The sequence below is a fragment of the Macaca thibetana genome, chromosome 4, assembly GCF_024542745.1.
Source record: "Macaca thibetana thibetana isolate TM-01 chromosome 4, ASM2454274v1, whole genome shotgun sequence".
In the NCBI taxonomy this organism is placed as follows: domain Eukaryota; kingdom Metazoa; phylum Chordata; class Mammalia; order Primates; family Cercopithecidae; genus Macaca; species Macaca thibetana.
The window spans coordinates 97971222-97991215 of record NC_065581.1 but is presented as its reverse complement, the minus strand read 5'-3'; positions in this window follow the sequence as shown (position 1 = coordinate 97991215).

Genomic DNA, 19994 nt, shown 5'->3' with positions numbered 1-19994 from the left:
CAGCAAACTTTTCATGTAAAGGGTCATATCATAAATATGTTATGCAACTCTTTCACAGCTACTCAATTCTACTGTTGCAGCTTGAAAATATTCATGGGTAATACCTAAACTAATGGGTGTGTCTGTGTTCAATGAAACTTTATGTAATAAAACGAGTGATGGGCCAGCCCCTTGGCCATTGTTTTTTGACCCCTCAATTAGACGACTGAAGTCCCCTAATTCAGCCTCTAATCCTTTACCACTCACTCTCATGTATCTTATGCTTTTCCTACACATGTCATGTAATTTCTTTCCACCCTATGTTTTTGCTTAAGTCTTAATGGTCTAGAAAATTCCTAGATTTGTGGCGATTTCAAGATTATTTTTAAGACCCTGAATAGATTTCATACCCAGATAAGTAAAATGGACTGCACTTTGTTCAGTGCTTCCACAGTCTTTGTACATATCTTGATTAGCACCTTGTAATGATTTCCACATGTGGCTCCCAGTTAGACATGATGACTGAGACTACACCTTTGAATTCCTGGAGTCTATAACAAGACAGGGCAAAGAGTGGGCATTCAGAAATGTTTGCTGAGTAAGTAGAGAAGTATCTCTTAGGCTTCGTAGGTTTTCAAATTAGGTGCAGAAAATTGCTTCTCCTGGCAGTTTTCCTTTTCCTTTCTTGATCAGAACAATCAATACCTGGAATTTGGATCTTTCTCTCTTACTTTCCACATTTCTGCATGATTTAATGCCTACAGCAAATAAGATAATATAGCTAATATCAAATTTTTGAATCTCATTTGTCATCTGATTCAAAGCAATGCTCTAAGCATTTACAAGTAAAGACATTCGGAGTATAGTTCACTTTTGCTCTCTGATATCCCATTTATAAGGATTTACTCATAGCCCAGGTTTACTACAACTGGGTTTCCTAGATGATGAGCTACTTGACTATAGGGACTTTAATTTTGAAAAGCTAAGAAATATTTAGTGCATAAGTGAATGAATCACTAGGTTACAACCTGAAAACTCAAAATATGTCCCATCTAAGATTGGGACTATTTCACAGGTTTTGTACATAGGAGACATCTTATTTTATATAAAATAATCAATTACCTTATATTAAAAAAAGTTGTTACGGGCCCACTATATGTTATATACCTTCATTTATATTATTCAATTTAATTCTCGCTCAGACCTTTAGATGGCTATTGTCATTAATTTGCTAATGAGGAAACCGAGGCTCAGAGATGTTAAGTAGCTTGTCCAGTGTCGTAGTAAACAAGAGCATACAGGCTGGGCACAATGGCTCATACCTATAATTCCAACACTTTGAGAGGCTGAGGTGAGTGGATTACTTTAGCCCAGGAGTTCAAGATCAGCCTGGGCAATGTGTGAGAACTTGTCTCTATAAAAAATAAGATTAGCCAGGTGTGGTGGTGTGTGCCTGTAGTCCCAGCCACTTGGGAGGCCGAGGTGGGACGATTGCCTGAGTCCACGAGTTTGAGGTTGCAGTGAGCTATGATTGTGCTACTGTACTCCAGCTTGTGCAACAGAACAAGACTTTGTCTCAAAAACAAATAAATAAAAATGTACGAGGGGATACACCTGGGTCTCCAACTTTGTTCGTCAGATTGTAAGTCCTGTAGTCTTTTCTCATACATAGCTTGCTTTCATCTTCCTTTGATTCTTAACATTTGTTGATAACCATTTGTATATCATTTATAATTAGTTATTGAACTATCCTATCAAGTCCTGGAGTTTTTGCACCTGACTTTCTGCTAAGCAATATGGTTAATATATCAAGCCATTGTTAAAAGGGGCTCAAAATTTTGCATACTGAACGTTTTTAAAATATTTAGAATAGACAATTAAAAGTTTTAAGTACTACTATTTACAGAGTTTTTTTGGGTGGTCCCTGGATTTTGACCACCAGTCAGATGGACCAAACTGAGATGACCTACATCTGAACTGAATAAATATCCATCCATAGGCAAGACAAGTGAGTGGACCAGACCTGTGCAGCCCAGACATGGTCAGCAAAGGTCAATGTCAGTTACAATATCAGGAAAATTCAACAGTAGGTGAGATCTCCAGTAGATGTACAAAACATAGCAATAGAAGGACCAGAGGTATATTCATCATTCAAAAGATCCAGAAGCTGATAATTGAATAATTGAATAATTCAGTAAGGACTAAATGGTGAACAAACAAACAAGCAAACAAAAAAGAAACTAAGCTCCATAAGAGGTAGAATACTCTGTCTTAGATGCAAGACAGAGACTCAGGCACAAGGAAACCAGACAAAATGTCAGAGACAAGAACTGGGATGCAAAATCAAAGTGATAGCAGCTAATTCATGACTTAGGTCCCTCTCATTCTCTCTGCCCAAAGGCCAAAATGTTCCAAGCAGTCATACAGGTCAGAATCCTCAGTGATGGATACAATCCTCCAGGTATGAAGAGACAGGAAAAACCAGCAGAGATTACAATACCCATCTGTATATACTTCTCTTCCAGTGTATCCATTTTCTTATACTCGTCTCTCTATCTCATCTCTCTCCTGCCTGCCTCTTCTTTTTCCTTGCTCCTTAATATTCAAAGGATTTACATAACCTAAGTATACTCTGAGATATTGTTCTTAATTATTAAATAATGTTTATTATTCTTATTCTGTTTTTTTAAATAATTGAATGGTTTATATTTAACTATGAAAAGAATATAAATTCAATTTATTTTGTTGCCTTGGTTCAATAGCCCTCTATAGAATTCCTAACTCTGCCTTATTATTTTTAATAATAAAATAAAACTGCTTTATTTTATTCACTAAACTAAAAATTACAATTAATCCAAACCACATATATTGAATTTTTAAAAAATCTCTACACTCCCCCCAAAAAAATCAAGAATATACATACTCCTAAATATTCACAAATGATGAAACAGTAATTATTGTGCATTCACTTGATAAAATATTAGGCACTGATTAAAATTATATTTTAAAATGCTAAGAAGCCAGGTAAATGCTTATATTTGAAAATATAAATCTGAACCCATGACTACAACTAGGTAAAATTTTTGTAATCATCTAGGCAAAAATATTAGAGACTATAGAAAAAATATATGGTTCATAGGGATGCAGAAAGAAAGATGAATGGTAATTTATATTTGATTTTTTGGTATTATAATGTTACATGGACAATTAATTATATTTCTTGAAATGAAATGTATATTTCACACATATATTCTTATTCTTTTATGTATTTATTGAAATGGTGCATGAGCTCACTGGACATACAGCCAATTTCATGGAGCTACTACCCTAAAAATGCTCAACTGTTCAGCTATGATACTTTTAAAATAAAGTATTTCAAATAACTTAGTATCTTTAGGAAATGAAACCGTAACATTATGTATCTTAAAAAAAAGTTCATCCATGATAGATATGATAAAGTAAGACATCATTCAAAATGGTTAAATTAGAATGAATTGAGTTCCAGGTAAATCTCTATCTTTGAGTCCCTGATTACCTCTATTTCCCAACTCTAACTTTCCTCATCCTACTGAAATAGCAAAGAGCCATTTTTTATATTTGGGGTTTGAAATTTGTCTATAATCCTCAAAACTCCTGTAGAAAACACCAAAAGACTAACTTTTTGCCCTTAATCTGCTTTCTGATATGTCATTTTTTGTTTCTAATTTAAATGCACTTAAATCCTGCACAAAATTAAATTCTGATTGCACATTCACTTACCTTTCATTACTTTAAAAGTAGTTCTCCTTCCTTTGAGTTTATAGTAGCATTTTGATAAAGGCCTGCTTACATGTGCAATTTTATTAAATTAATACACATTCAATGAAAACTTTCAGATATGATTATTTTACTATTCATAATATATAATTTGTTTCCTTTGAGAAAACATTTATTCTTCCAACAAATAACTTCAATAAAATACAATAGCATAATATTGAACATATGGATAGACTCTTTTCATTGTGAAGAAATAAAAATGCTTATTAAAAATATGAACTGTTCCCATAAGAACTTCTTAAAAATCAGTTCTAAAAAGATGAAGTCAAAGGGATTTTTATAATAGTATTAAAATTTGCGGCCGCTTAAACTGAAATAAGATTCTATATGAAAACGGTTGCTTATCATTTATATCTTCAGATTCATTGCCACTATATTGTTTTGGCTGCTAGCTATGACCTAGTTTTCATTTGTTTTTATGCTTTTTAAAAAATCTTATGGCAAAATACAAAATACTGAAAGAAATGTTTAAATAACCTCAAGCATGTTTATGTCAACCATACTAGAAAAAATCTGAGTTTTAGTGAGTATAAATTTGGGCTGGTAACTCTAAGGTAGAAGCATGCTGGGTATATTCAGTAACAGCAAGGAGGTAGGATGGCTGGAGCAAAGAGTTAGATTGAGGGGGGTGAGTATAGCAGATAAGATCAAAAGATAACCAAGGGGCAGCACATAGCTCTGTAGAGGTCTTTGGATTTTACTACACGTGTTTGACGGTAAGCCGTTTGGGGATTTTGAGCAGGAGTGACATGATCATATTTACATATCCAAAGGCTCAGTCTGGCTTCTGTGTGGCAAACAGACTGTAGACTGGGCAACAGTGGAATCAGGATGGTGGCTTGAGAAACACTGGGCAAGAGTGGAATCAGGATGGTGGCTTGAGAAACATTGTTTTGTACTGGGTGATAAAGTGTGGTCAGATTCTGGAGTTGTACACACCTACAGACAGACCCCTTATCTAGTTTCACCTGCGTTAACATTGTACCCTGTCTGCTTTATCAGTTCCTCCTTTCTCTCTCTCAATATATATGTATCTATTTATAAACTTATATTTATACAAGTATATATTAAAATATAAAGAATATATTAATAATATGTCAATATATTAATATATCATATAGTATGTAATATCTATTAATATATCATATGTAATACAATATATATAAATTTATGTACAAATAGTGTTTTTCTTTCATTTTAGCTATTGGAAGGTAAGTTATTTTCATCTTACATTATGACCCTTTATTTCTAAATTTAGCAGCGTGTATTTCCATGTTTCCTAAGAATAAGGATCATCTCTTACATAACCACAGCACAATTATCAGCTCCAGTAAATTTAACATAATAAAATACCTTTACATAATTTACCATTTGTGTCCCAATCTTGTCAGTTAACCAGTAATGTCCTTTTTCTTGCCTCTAGTACAGGATTCAGTATTACATTTAGTTGCTGTGTCTCTTTAGGTTCCTTTAATATGGAACACTTCAACAAACTTTCTTGGTCTTTTATGAATATATTTTTAAGGTGAGCCAACTGACAGGACTGTATATTGATACAAATGGATTTGATGTGGGATTTGAGGGAACTGAGGAAGACTACAAGATATCTGGCTTGATAGGTGATGATGGATGGATGAAATGGATAGATAGATAGATAGATAGATAGATAGATAGATAGATAGATAGAAAACAAAGCCCTCATAGATACCTGCTATGGATGCCTAATCCAGGAAGGAAAAGACGTCTGACCTAAGCCAGCCACCAAAAGTCTTTTGTAAGGTTTTTCAAACTACAACTAAGGAAAGTGAGCCAGTTTCTCTTAGGTGGTTGAAATCATAGACCTCAGAAGTCATAATCTAAGCTATCTGGAGTGATTTATTTGGTGAATGCTCTCAAAAAGAGTGAGCGGAACAGAACAGGGAAGGGAAAGGAAGCTAAACAAATGGTCTTAGCTGGAGACAAGCATCAGACTGGTCACACAAGGAAACTAAAGGTGTTTATTTATTAGTTTAAACCAATGTCTTTAAAATTCAGGAAAGTTTTTTCATTTGAAAACAACTAAAAATATTTAGCAATTCAAAGATTCAAAAGATACACCATCCATCTACCATAATTTACTTAAATATTAAACTCCAGCAGTAAAATAATGAATCAAAATAAAGACCTTAAAACAGTATACCATTGCCCGGTCTCTTGCAAGATGGCCGAATAGCAACAGCTCTATTCCGCAGCTCCCAGTGAGATTGACACAGAAGACGGGTGATTTCTGCATTTCCAACTGAGGGACCTAGTTCATCTCATTGAGACTGGTTAGACAGTGGGTGCAGCCAATAGAGGGCGAGCTGAAGCAGGGTGGGGCATTACCTCATCTGGGAAGTGCAAGGGGTTGGGGGATTTCCCTTTCCTAGCCAAGAGAAGCCGTGACAGACTATAACTGGAGAAACAGTACACTGCTGCCCAAATACTGCACATTTCCCATGGTCTTAGCAACCAGCAGACCAGGAGATACCATCCCATGACTGGCTTGGCAGGTCCCACGCCCACGGAGCCTTGCTCACTGCTAGCACAGGAGTCTCAGATCAACCTTCAATGCTGCAGCTTGACAGGGGAGGGGCGTGCACCATTGCTGAGGCTTGAGTAGCTCACAGTGTAAACAAAGCAGCCAGGAAGCTCGAACTGGGCAGAGGCCACTGCAGCTCAGCAAGGCCTACTGCCACTCTAGATTCCACCTCTGGGGGCAGGGCATAGCAGAACAAAAGGCAGCAGACAGCTTCTGCGACTTAAACATCCCTGTCTAACAGTTCTGAGGAGAACAGTGGTTCTCTCAGCATGGCTTTGGAGCTCCAAGAACGCACAGACTGCCTCCTCAAGACAGTCCCTGAACCCCGTGTAGCCTGACTGGGAGACACCTCCCAGTAGGGGCCGACAGACACCGCAAACAGGTGGGTGCCCCTCTGGAACAAAGCTTCCAGAGGAAGGATCAGGTAGCAATATTTGCTGTTCTGTAGTCTCCGATGGTGATACCAGGCAAATAGGGTCTGGAGTGGACCTCCAGCAAACTCCAACAGACCTGCAGCTGAGAGGCCTGACTGTTAGAAGGAAAACTCAGAAACAGAGAGTAATAGCATCAACATCAACAAAAAGTACATTCACACAAAAACCCCATGTTTTTGTGTGTAGGCCACCAACATCAAGGACCAAAGTTAGATAAAATCACAAAGATGGGGAGAAACCAGAGCACAAAAGCAGAAAATTCCAAAAACCAGAGTGCCTCTTCTCCTCCAAAGGATCTCAGCTCCTCACCAGCAACAGAACAAAACTGGATGGACAATGACTTCAACAAGTTGACAGAAGTAGGCTTCATAAGGTCGGTAATAACAAACTTCTCTGAGCTAAAGGAGTATGTTCTAACCATCACCAAAAAAGCTAAAAACCTTGAAAAAAGGTTAGAAAAATGGCTAACTAGAATAAACAGTGTAGAGAAGACCTTTAATGACCTGATGGAGCTGAAACCCACAGCACAAGAAGTTCATGACCCATGCAAAAGCTCCAATAGCCAATTCAATCAAGTGGAAGAAAGGATATCAGTGATTGAAGATCAAATTAGTGAAATAAAGAGAGAAGACAAGATTAGAGAAAAAAGAGGGAAAAGAAACAAACAAAGCCTCCAAGAAATACAGGACTATGTGAAAACACCAAATATACATTTGATTGGTGTATCAGAAGGTGACGGGGAGAATGGAATCAAGTTAGAAAACACTCTTCAGGATATTATCCAGCAGAACTTCCCTAACCTAGAAAGGCAGTCCAGAATTCAAATTCAGGAAATACAGAGAATACCACAAAGATACTCCTCGAGAAGAGGAACTCCAAGACACATAATTGTCAGATTCACCAAGGTCAAAATGAAGGAAAAAATGTTAACGGCAGCAGAGAGAAAGGTCAGGTTACCCATAAAGGGAAGCCCATCAGATTAACAGTGGATCTCTCAGCAGAATTCCTACAAGCCAGAAGAGAGTAGGGCCAATATTCAACATTCTTAAAGAAAAGAATTTGCAACCCAGAATCTCATATCCAGCCAAACTAAGCTTCATTAGTGAAGGAAAAATAAAATCCTTTACAGACAAGCAAATGCTGAGAGATTTTGTCACCATCAGGCCTGCCTTGCAAGAGCTCCTGAAGAAAGCACTAAACATGGAAAGAACAATTGGTACCAGCCACTGAAAAAACATGACAAATGGCAAAGACCATCAATGCTATGAAGAAACTGCATCAATTAATGGGCAAAATAACCAGCTACCATCATAATGACAAGATCAAATTCAAGCATAACAATATTAACCTGAAATGTAAATGGGCTAAATGCCCCAATTAAAAGACACAGATTGGCAAATTGGATAAAGAGTCAAGACCCATCTGTTTGCTTCATTCAGGAGAACCATCTCATGTCCAAACACACACATAGGCTCAAAATAAAGGGATGGAGGAAGATCTACCAAGCAAACGGAAAGCAAAAAAAAAAGCAGTGGGTTCAATCCTAGTCTCCGATAAAACAGGCTTTAAACCAACAAAGCTCAAAAGAGACAAAGAAAGCCACTACATAATGGTAAAGGGATCAATTCAACAAGAAGAGCTAACTATCCTAAATATACATGCATGCAATACAGGGGCACCCAGATTCATAAAGCAAGTCCTGAGAGACCTAAAAAGAGACTTACACTCCCACACAATAATAATGGGAGACTTAAACATCCCACTGTCAATATTAGACAGACAATAAGACAGAAGGTTAACAAGGATATCCAGGACTTGAACTCAGCTCTGGACCAAGTGGACCTAACAGACATCTACAGAACTCTCCACCCCAAATCAACAGAATATACATTCTTCTCAGCACCACATTGCTCTTATTCCAAAACTGACCACACAGTTGGAAGTAAAGCACTCCTCAGCAAATGTAAAAGAACAGAAATCACAACAAACTGTCTCTCAGACTATAGTGCAATCAAATTAGTATTCAGAATTAAGAAACTCACTCAAAACCACACAACTACATGGAAACAGAACAACCTACTCCTGAATGACTACTGGGTAAATAACGAAATGAAGGCAGAAATAAAGATGTTCTTTGAAACCAAAGAGAACAAAGACACAACACACCAGAACTTCTGGGACACATTTAAAGCAGTGTGTAGAGGGAAATTTATAGCACTAAATGCCCACAAGAGAAAGCAGGAAATATCTAAAATCAACACCCTAACATCACAACTAAAAGAATTAGAGAAGCAAGAGCAAACACATTCAAAAGCTAGCAGAAGGCAAGAAATAACTAAGATCAGAGCAGAACTGAAGGAGATAGAGACATAAAAAAACCATTCAAAAAAATCAATGAATCCAGGAGCTGATTTGTTGAAAAGATCAACAAAATAGATAGACCGCTAGCAAGACTAATAAAGAAGAAAAGAAAGACTCAAACAGATGCAATAAAAAATGATAAAGGGGATATCACCACTGATCCCAAAGAAATACAAACTACCATCAGAGAATACGATAAGCACTCCTATGCAAATAAACTAGAAAATCTATAAGAAATGGATAAATTCATGGACACATACACCCTCCCAAGACTGAACAAAGAAGAAGTTGAATCTCTGAATATACCAATAACAGGTTCTGAAATTGAGGCAATAATTAATAGCCTATCAACCAAAAAAAGTCCAGGACCAGACAGATTCACAGGTGAATTCTACCAGAGCTACAAAGAGGAGCTGGTACCATTCCTTCTGAAAGTATTCCAATTAATAGAAAAAGAGGCAATCCTCTCTAACTCATTTTATGAAGCCAGCATCATCCTGATACCAAAGCCTGGTAGATACCAAAAAAATGCAATTTTAGGCCACTATCCCTGATGAACATTGATGCAACAATCCTCAATAAAATACTGACAAACCGAATGCAGCAGCACATCAAAAAGCTTATCCACCACGATCAAGTCAGCTTCATCCCTGGGATGCAAGGCTGATTCAACATACGCAAATCAATCCACTGCATAAACAGAACCAACAAGAAAAACCACATGATTATCTCAAAGATGCAGAAAAGACCATCGACAAAATTCGACAGCCCTTCATGCTAAAAACTTTCAATAAACTAGGTATACATGGGACATATCTCAAAATAATAAGAGCTATTTATGACTAACCTACAGCCAATGTCATACAGAATGGGCAAAACCTGGCAGCATTCCCTTTGAAAACTGGCACAAGACAAGGATGCCCTCTCTTACCACTCCTATTCAACATAGTGCTGGAAGTTCTGGCTAGGGCAATCAGGCAAGAGAAAGAAATAAAAGGTATTCAATTAGGAAAAGAGGAAGTCAAATTGTCTCTGTTTGCAGATGACATGATTGTATATTTAGAAAATCCCATCGTCTCAGCCCCAAATCTACTTAAGCTGATAAGCAACTTCAGCATAGTCTCAGGATACAAAATCAATGTGCAAAAATCACAAGCATTCCTATACACCAATAATAGACAAACAGAGTCCATATAGCCAAGACAATCCTAAGCGAAAAGAACAAAGCTGGAGGCATCATGCTACCTGACTTCAAACTATACTACAAGGCTACAGTAACCAAAACAGCATGGTACTGGTACTGGTACCAAGACAGATATATAGACCAATGGAACAGAACAGGACCCTCAGAAATAACACCACACATTTACAACCATCTGATCTTTGACAAACCTAACAAAAACAAACAATGGGAAAAGGATTTCCTATTTAATAAATGGTGCTGGGAAAACTGGCTAGCCATATGTAGAAAGCTGAACTCCTTCCTTACACCATATACAAAAAGTAACTCAAGATGGATTAAAGACTTAAATGTACGACCTAACACCATAAAAACCCAAGAAGAAAACCTAGGCAATACCATTCAGGACATAGGCACGGGAAAAGAGTTCATGACTAAAACACTCAAAACAATGGCAACAAAAGCCAAAATAGACAAATGGGATCTAATTAAAGTAAAGAGCTTCTGCACAGCAAAAGAAACAATATCACAGTGAACAGGCAACATACAGAATGGGAAAAAAAATTTTACAATCTACCTATCTGACAAAAGGTAATATCCAGAATCTAAAAGGAACTTAAACAAATTTACAAGAAAAAAACAAACAACCCCATCAAAAAGTGAGCAAGGGATATGAACAGACACTTCTCAAAAGAAGACGTTTATGCAGCCAACAGACTTATGAAAAAATGCTCATCATCACTGGTCATCAGAGAAATGCAAATGAAAACCACAATAAGATACTATCTCATGCCAGTTAGAATGGCGATCATTAAAAAATCAGGAAACAACAGATGTTGGAGAAGATGTGGAGAAATAGGGACACTTTTACATTGTTGGTGGGAGTGTAAACTAGTTCAACCATTGTGGAAAGACAGTGTGGCGATTCCTCAAGGATCTAGAACTAGAAATACCATTTGACCCAGCCATTCCATTACTGGGTATATACCCAAAGGGGTATAAATCATGCTACTATAAAGACACATGCACATATGTTTATTGTGGCACTATTCACAACAACAAAGACTTGGAACCAACCCAAATATTTGTCAATGATAGACTGAATTAAGAAAATGTGGCACATATACACCATGGAACACTATGCAGCCATAAAAAAGGAAGAGTTCATGTCCTTTGCAGGGTCATGGATGAAACTGGAAACCATCATTCTAAGGAAACTATCACAGGGACAGAAAACCAAACACCGCATGTTCTCCCTTATAGCTGGGAGTTGAACAGTCAGAACACATGGACACAGTGCGGGGAACATCACACACCAGGGCCTGTCGGGGGGTGAGGGGTTGGGGGAGGGATAGCATTAGGAGAAATACCTAACATAAATGACGAGTTGATGGGTGCAGAAAACCAACATGGCATATGTATACCTATGTAACAAACTGCACGTTGTGCACATGTACCCTAGAACTTAAAGTATAATAATAATAATAATAATAATAATAGTATTATCACTGTATGGAAGGTTTGGTGGGTCTTCCCATACTCATTCTCAATCCCAAATTATGAAATATAATTAAATTCAGAGCAGGTTATGTTATATTAGAAGAAAGGATGTGGCAGTGGGGAGAGCTTGAACCTGAGATGCTTCATTTAGCTCTGTTTTTTAAAGTTCTTTCCCAATGAAATGTGTTGTTTCTTGAATTATGAATTGTATTCCACAATTTAGGGGTGTATTAGCCAAGGTTCTCCAGAAAAACAGAATCAATAGGAGATAACCGTTCACTACTTATTTGTTTGTTTATTTTGAGGAATTGGCTCACCCAATTATGGAGACTGACATGTCTCATTTTCTGTCATCTGCAAGCTGCAGGCGCAGGAGTTCCAGAGGTGTAAATAAGTCCAAGTCCCATAGGCCTAAAACCAGGGGAGCTGATGGTATAAATCGCAGTCCATGGCAGGAAAAGATATAAGATATCTTAGCTCAGCAATGAGGTGGAATAAAAAAGGAGGAAATTCCTCCTTCTGCTGCTTTTTGTTTTATTCAGGTCCTCAATGGATTTGATGATGCCCACTCACAGAGGAGAGGACCACTTACTTTACAGAGTTTGCAGGTTCAAAGGGAAGCATCTTTGCAGATGCATCCAGAAATAATAATTAATCTGGGTACTCAGAAATAATAATAATTAACATTAATATAAATAATAATTAATAATAATAATCTGAGCACTCAGAAATAATTAATCTGGGCCCTGTCAAGTTGACATCAAATTAACCATCACAAGGAGGCTCCATGTAGTCAGTTTATTGCTAATTTTTCTCCTATGGAGGTGGTAATTACTGAAAACTCTTGTTTCCTTATCTAGAACATTTTACCAGAGTTTTTCTGAAGAACCATCCTCTTAAGAGTAATTTGTTAGTGGAAAAAGAAGGTGAATGCCCTTTGGATAAATCTTTATCTGGAGTCAGGGTCATTCAACAGCGTATCACAAGGGTCCAAGCTCTAAAGCTGACTGAAGGTTCATCTAGATTTAATACCATGCAAGCACAAGACATTGCTAGATTTCCAAGTAGTCTAGTAACCTGCAAGTTTTCTGTTTTGGTTTCTTCTAAATCTTCCATCTAAAGTCACTTAATCTTCACATAAATATTCAGCTCCACTTCAGATTCTGAAAGGAGTCTTTATGAAGGGTATTAAAAGGAGCCCTAAGTCAGATTGCTTTAATTCAACGAACTTACTTTTATACTTACTCTAAACTTGACACTGTACAAGTTACTAATAACAAGATAAATAACCACAAAGATAAATAAGGCATAGGCTTTACTATTGACACTATTATAGTCAAATGCAGTGGTCTCTTAAATGCTCATGTGTATAAGAATTATCAGGGATGTTGTTAAAAGTATAGAATCTGACCCCACTCCTAGAGATTCTGATTCGTTAATACTTTTAGGTGATCCTGAATGACAGACTTCTCCTTGGCAACATTCACCTAAGGATCAAGCACAGAATTGATAGTATAATACAATACAATGTTAAAGCACCATGTTTAAATAATGGTTAAAATCATAAGACTTGGGCACTAGAAGATCTGGATTTGAATCTAGCACTACTACTCACTACTTGTGTAACACTGAATAAGTTATTTAGTTTCTTCCTATCTCTACAAAATCCTACTTCCTAAAATTGTGATGTTTAAAATACATGGGCTACCAACTGTAAAAGAATGAACTAAAGTTTACTGTCTTACTAATTTTGTTTTACTGTTGTACTGCAGCAAAATAGCTCAGTACAAAATGGGACTTGAGATCCTGTAGGGATGAAGAAAGAGATTTGTAAAATTAGAAATGGCGCCTCATTATGTTGCCCAGGCTGGCTTTGAACTCTTGGTTGCAAGTGATCCTCCCTCCTCAGTCCTCCAAGTAGCTGGGACTACAGGCTCACACCATCACATCTGGCTGAAGAAAAAATTTTTTTAAATTTATTATGCTCTAAGTTCTGGGGTACATGTGAAAAATATGTAGATTTGTTACACAGATATACATGTGCCATGTTGGTGTGCTGCACTCATCAACCCGTCATCTACATTAGGTATTTCTCCTAATGCTATCCCTCCCCCGACCCCCTACCCCCCAACAGGCCCTGGTGTGTTGTTCCCTCCCTGTGTCCATGTGTTCTCATTGTTCAACTACCACTTATGAGTGAGAATATGTGGTGTTTGGTTTTCTGTTTTTGTGTCAGTTTTCTGAGAATAATGGTTTCCAGCTTCACCCATATCCCTGCAAAGGACATTAACTCTTTTTTTTTTTTTTTTTTTTTTTTTTTGTGGCTGCATGTATTCCATAGTGTATATGTGCCACATTTTCTTTATCAAGTCTATCACTGATGGGCATTTGGGTTGGTTCCAAGTCTTTGCTATTATGAACAGTGACGCAATAAACATAGGTGTGTATGTGTCTTTATAGTAGAATGATTTATAATCCTTTGGGTATATACCCAGTAATGGGATTGCTGGGTCAAATGGTATTTCTGGTTCTAGATCCTTGAGGAATCACCACACTGTCTTCCAAAAAATATTTTTAAAGGGATTTACAGAGACATCTGATAAAGAAGGTTACTTATAGTTTGCTTTGTGTGTACAAGTTTCCCCAAGAAAATTTCATAACATTTACATTACTGACCAATGTTTTTGAAGTTGGACTTGCTTTTGCAGAGAATGCCAGAAGTTCTGAGTCTGTTCTCAAAGTGGACTGGGTGCAAGAGAAGGGGCTGCTCAAAGGGTTTATTCACGTTTTTATTACCTAAGTAAAAGGCTATTAGAGGCTGGCACATAAGCCCCCAATACATAGGAGCTATTATTCTAGTGATACCATGCACTCTAAAAGAGGCATGTAGTTGGCTGAATGGGGTCCTGCAGAAAGGCCACATCCTTATCCCCCTATCTGTGAATATTGCTTTATATGGCGAAAGATGTGATTAAGTTAAGGGTCTTGCGAGGAGGAATTTATTCTGGATTATCTGGGCGAGCCCTTATGCAATGATATGCTTTTCCAAAAAATAAATATTCGGTAGAGAGTTTTAAGACATATGAGACAGTAACATGACCACAGAGGCAGAGATTGCAGTGATTTGGCCACAAGACAAGGAACTACTGGAGGCAGCAGAAGATGGAAGAGGCAAGGAACAGATTTTCCCTTAAAACCATAGAGGGAGCATTGCCCTCCTGATGCTTTGATTTCATGCTTCTGGCCTTCAGAGCTGGGAGAGAATACATTTCTGTTGTTTTAAGTCATCTAGTTTGTGGTAATTTGCTACAGACGCTACAAGAAACAAATATAAAACACTTAGCTCAGCTTGTGAATACAAGTACTGCTTTCTGAGCTGAAGAAACCTTGAAGGGAAAAAAAGATCTCAGCCAGTTACTACTACATGTAAATCATCAATTAAAAAAAAAGAGAAAGAAAAGGAAAAAGGAAACCGTCACAAGACATGAAACAGCATGATTTTTAAAGGTAACATAATGCTAGGAAAGCATGAATTGTGGCTACGGATAAGAGATGAAATCAGAGATATAGACTAGGTCTTCATATAGCAGAGCTAAGGAGTCAAAATTTCTCTATGATTTTGGCATCAGTACCACCTCAGAGTTTTGGTTTTTTTTTTTAATGCAGAGTTAGGAACCCCACTCCAAACGTTATTCTAATAGAATCTGCATTTTACCAGATTCCCGGATCATTTTACATACTCTGAAGTTTGAGAAGCACGCCTCTTCTCAAAGTAAGAGGTAAGGCTATTGGGAAATTTTGAAAGATTTAAAGCAGAGAGGTGACAAGATAATATTTGCATTTCAGATCAACCAATCCAAAGGTATTTTGAAGAACACATTTAACTGGGATAAAACCCAAATCAGAGACAAGTGACTTCAACAGTAGTTGTTACAGATTATGAACTTTTGAACAAAGATATGGGTAAATATAGATGGGGAAAATGACAAAAATTTAAGAAATATTTAAACACTGGTCTGATATATAATAATGCTGCTTTCACCTAGGTTCTATAATGTGTCTGCTTATTCGTGCCTATATTTCTAAAAGGATCTTAGAACAGGCTTCTTTCTGCCTGTCCTAGTTTCCATTGAGGCACCAATAGATGATAAGACACATAAGTGAGAATGAGATACATTCTTCCCTACATATACAGGTGTACTAAAGAAATTGATCCAAGAAACTGTTACATGATTCTTTGAGCCTGCAACCAAACCAAAGCTATTTTTTAAAAAGTGTCAGAGAAAGTAGAGGAGAAACTTCTTGGGAGAGCCGTTACAGTGTTGTGAGTACCTACCCGCTCTAGGGAATAGGCATATGTGAGTATTACCTTCTAAACTCAAGGGAAGCAAGGGGGATCACAAGGGGACTATAGAAAAATTTTAAGATGTGTTTTATGCAGTTAGAAAACCCAAGGCTGGATTTGATAGCTCACACATGTAATCCCAGCACTTTGGGGGACTGACATGGGAGGATTGCTTGAGGTGAGGAGTTGGAGATCAGACATAATGAGTCCCTGTCTCTACAAAAAAAATTTCATTGGAAAAAAAAAAAAGAAAACCCAAAGAAGTAGTGTTGCACTGACACAAGAAAAAGCTAAAGTGGACTGCAGATTGGGGTCTAACCTCACCTCAGGTAATTTAGAGGCTAAGAGGATGACTGTCCGCTTGGTGGTAGAGTCAGGAGAGTACTGTTGCTTTAAGACTGGCCTTCATTCTTAAAGCTTGTTAGGGCAAGGAATGCAAGCCACCAAAAGGAGAGTTAGAGTGGATCATTCTATTTTGGTTTGAATTTTGTTTATATTTTAAAATTATTTACCAGGAGTATAGATTTAAGTTGTTCTGAATATAAAATCCCTAGTGTAGGTCATTCTGGGTTCTATATTAGTGAAGTTTCCCAGATCTCCAGAGAAACAGAGTAAATAGGATATATAGACAGATGATTGATAGACTAGATAGATAGATAGATAGATAGATAGATAGATAGATAGATAGATAGATATGGGTGATACAGACATAGATATAGATGAGGGGATTTATTATGGGAATTAGCTCATGTGATTATGGATATTGTGAAGTCCGAAAATACACTGTTTGCAAGCTGGAGAACCAGAAAAGCCAGTAGTGTGATTCAGTCTGAGTCCAAAGGCCTGAGGATCAGGGAAGCCAATAGTGTAACTCCCACTCTGAGGCCAAAAACCAGGGAGAAGTGGAGGTGGGAGTGGGGTGCTGGTGTAAGTGCCAGAGTCCAAGGCCCAAAAACCAGAAGCACTGATGTGCAACAGGAGGAGAGGATTGGTGTCCCAGCTCCAGAAGAGAGCAAATTTGCTCTGCTTATGACTTTTTGTTCTATCAGGAAGGTCTACACATTGGTTATGCCCATATTGTCGAGGGTGGATCTTCTTTACTCAGACTAGCAATAAAAATACTAATCTCTTTTGGAGGTACCCCCAAAGACACACCCAGAAATAATGTTTTACTAGCTATCTGGGCATGCCTTAGGCAAGTCAAGTTGACACGTGAAATTAACCATCACAGGTTCTCTCCAATAAAACCATCTGGAGGAGTAAGGAATTCCCCTCAATAAAGAAAGTGTAGGTGCACAGCAGATTTCCCAGGAGTGGAGGAAAGAAAGATGCATCAGCCAGAGAAATGCAGGAGTTGGGAGGGTCTAGTTGGGAACCTTCAAAGAGTCCTCAAAAGTGTTTCCCAAGAAAAAGTTTGTTTTAATCCTTTACTAGAACTTGCCAGGAACCCTTGTCTTTAGATCCAGAGAAGGAGACCTCTGGGCTTTGCAACCAAGCAAGAAATTTCTTATATCTGACCAGACACAGTGGCTCACACCTGTAATCCCAGCACTTGTGGGAGGCAGAGGCAGGTGGATCACTTGAGGCCAGGAGCTTGAGACTAGCTTGGCCAACATGTTGAAACCCCTTCTCTACTAAAAATACAAAAATTAGCTAGGCATGGTGATGCAAGCTTGTAATCCCAGCTACTAGGGAGGCTGAGGTATGAGAATTGCTTGAGCCCAGGTGGCAGAGGTTGTAGTGAGCTGAGATGACACCAGTGCACTCCAGCCTGGGAGACAGAGCGAGACTCTGTTTCAAATAAATGAGTAAATAAATAAAGAGAGAGAAGCTTCCTATATCTCCTGATTTCCTGATCTTTTCTCAATCCCCCAACTACTAAGGGACATGTGTAGCCTTGGAAATGACAGAGATAAGTGGGGTGGGAGGATGTTGTGATATGGAGAAAGGAAAGAGAAGAAGGTCCACTCTACTTCCTCAGTGTGGGCTCTCAGCCTGAAGTAGGCTTATGCTGGGGTAAAAGGAAACGAATTAATACTAAATTCAACTCTGAATTTTTATTATTGCGTAGTACTATAGTCTAGTTGCAAGAGTATAATTGGAATAGTGTTTGTGACCTACAACGATTATGAAATGTTATATTACTTAAAAGCAAACAACATAGATCCCACCAGAATTTTCATCTAAGTACAGGAAATCCCCACCAATCAACTCCAGCCACCTCCAGCACCAAGTAGAATTTAAAGAAACTGTAAGACAAAAAAATAAAGTTTAATTTTGGATATGTCAAAAGCTATGCTTACTCAACATAAAAACTACATTTATATTTTTAGTAAACATTGCTTTTTAAAATGTTATTTTTTAAACTTGTGACATCTGGCAAGTTGAGTTGGTTCCATCAGGTCAGAAGATAGCTAAACAGAAAAAGACAAAATTCTGAGACTGATGTCAGCTGTAGGTATTGGTAACCCCTACTCATACCAGGTGGAAGGTCGTCTCAACACACAAACTTGCTATTTCTAGAATATAGTTGTCCACTTTCAGAGTCTCAAACTACAAGAGGATATTACATTCTTTCTGCTTTCATAAAAGAAAAAACAATAATTAGTGCTACATACATAATAAAATTGCCACTTAATCTTGTCTGGCTTATGTATGTATTTAAAAGGCCTTGCTGTGTCTTTGTGAACGTTAAAAAAAGGAGACATTCTCCCAAAGAGCATCTATGTCAGTAATTATTTGTAAAAATTCACTTTAGTCGTTAAATAGCCAAGTCTGTGCAGAGTATTTAAATCTGAGACTTTATGTTCAGGCAAGGACAATGTTTCACTTTGTTCATTAATGAATTGTACTAAGATTTTACATTTTAAAATGAGATATTAGTGAAACCAATATCACATTCTTAGGGAAGATCTTATTTTAATACAATCTTGAATATATAGTTTAAATACTGATATGCTAAAATTAATTATCCCTATTTTTTTCCTCTGCATAATGGCAAAATAAACAAGTGATAGAGCTGTAATCAGACTGAGCATCTCGTTTTCTAGAAAATACTGATATCTTAGGTGGAAAAAAAAAGTCTTTTTAATAAAGAAAAAAATAAAGTAACCCATAATTGGTTTGTCATCAGTCCTGAGGTTGCCCTTCTTTATGAAATTTCACAGTTTGCCAAAAGATGTGGTTCTGTATCCACCACAGAAGCTGAAAGTGATAGAGAAGATAAAGATACTTTTTCTATCACTGAGAAACTGTGACCACCACAACTAGCACGGGCCTTTGACAGGAAGAAGTTTCCACTTTAGAGCATAGGCCAAGTGGCTCTGAGATGTTTTCTTTCAGTTAAATGGTAAATGTGTCAGAGACTCAATTTCCTTATTTGTTTAACCTAGATAATAATTAATAAACTTAAGTATCAGAAAGAAGAGCATAGCACAATGCCTGGGAAACAGCAAGCAGGTGTTCAGCAAGTCAGCTATCATCTGTAAAAGCTGCAACATCGTTTTCTTGTCTTGTTACTTTGCCAACTCATAGTAGTTGCTTAATATATATCAATTGAATTAATGGATGAAAATTCAACTTAACCAAGAGAGCTAGCTAAATAAATATTTTAGTTTCAGCTTCTTGAGTCTATGAAATCCGCATCTTACGCCTGACTTGAACCTTGCCCATCCTGACCCATAATTCTGTAAAAGCTGCCTTCCTGGCCTGTGATTTGATTGACTTCAATTTCCCTATTCCTGTTCAAGCTGCTAAGGTGGCATTTCAGTCTCCAGCCTGTTTCATCCATTTAAGTTCTGTAGAAACACAGAACTTGTT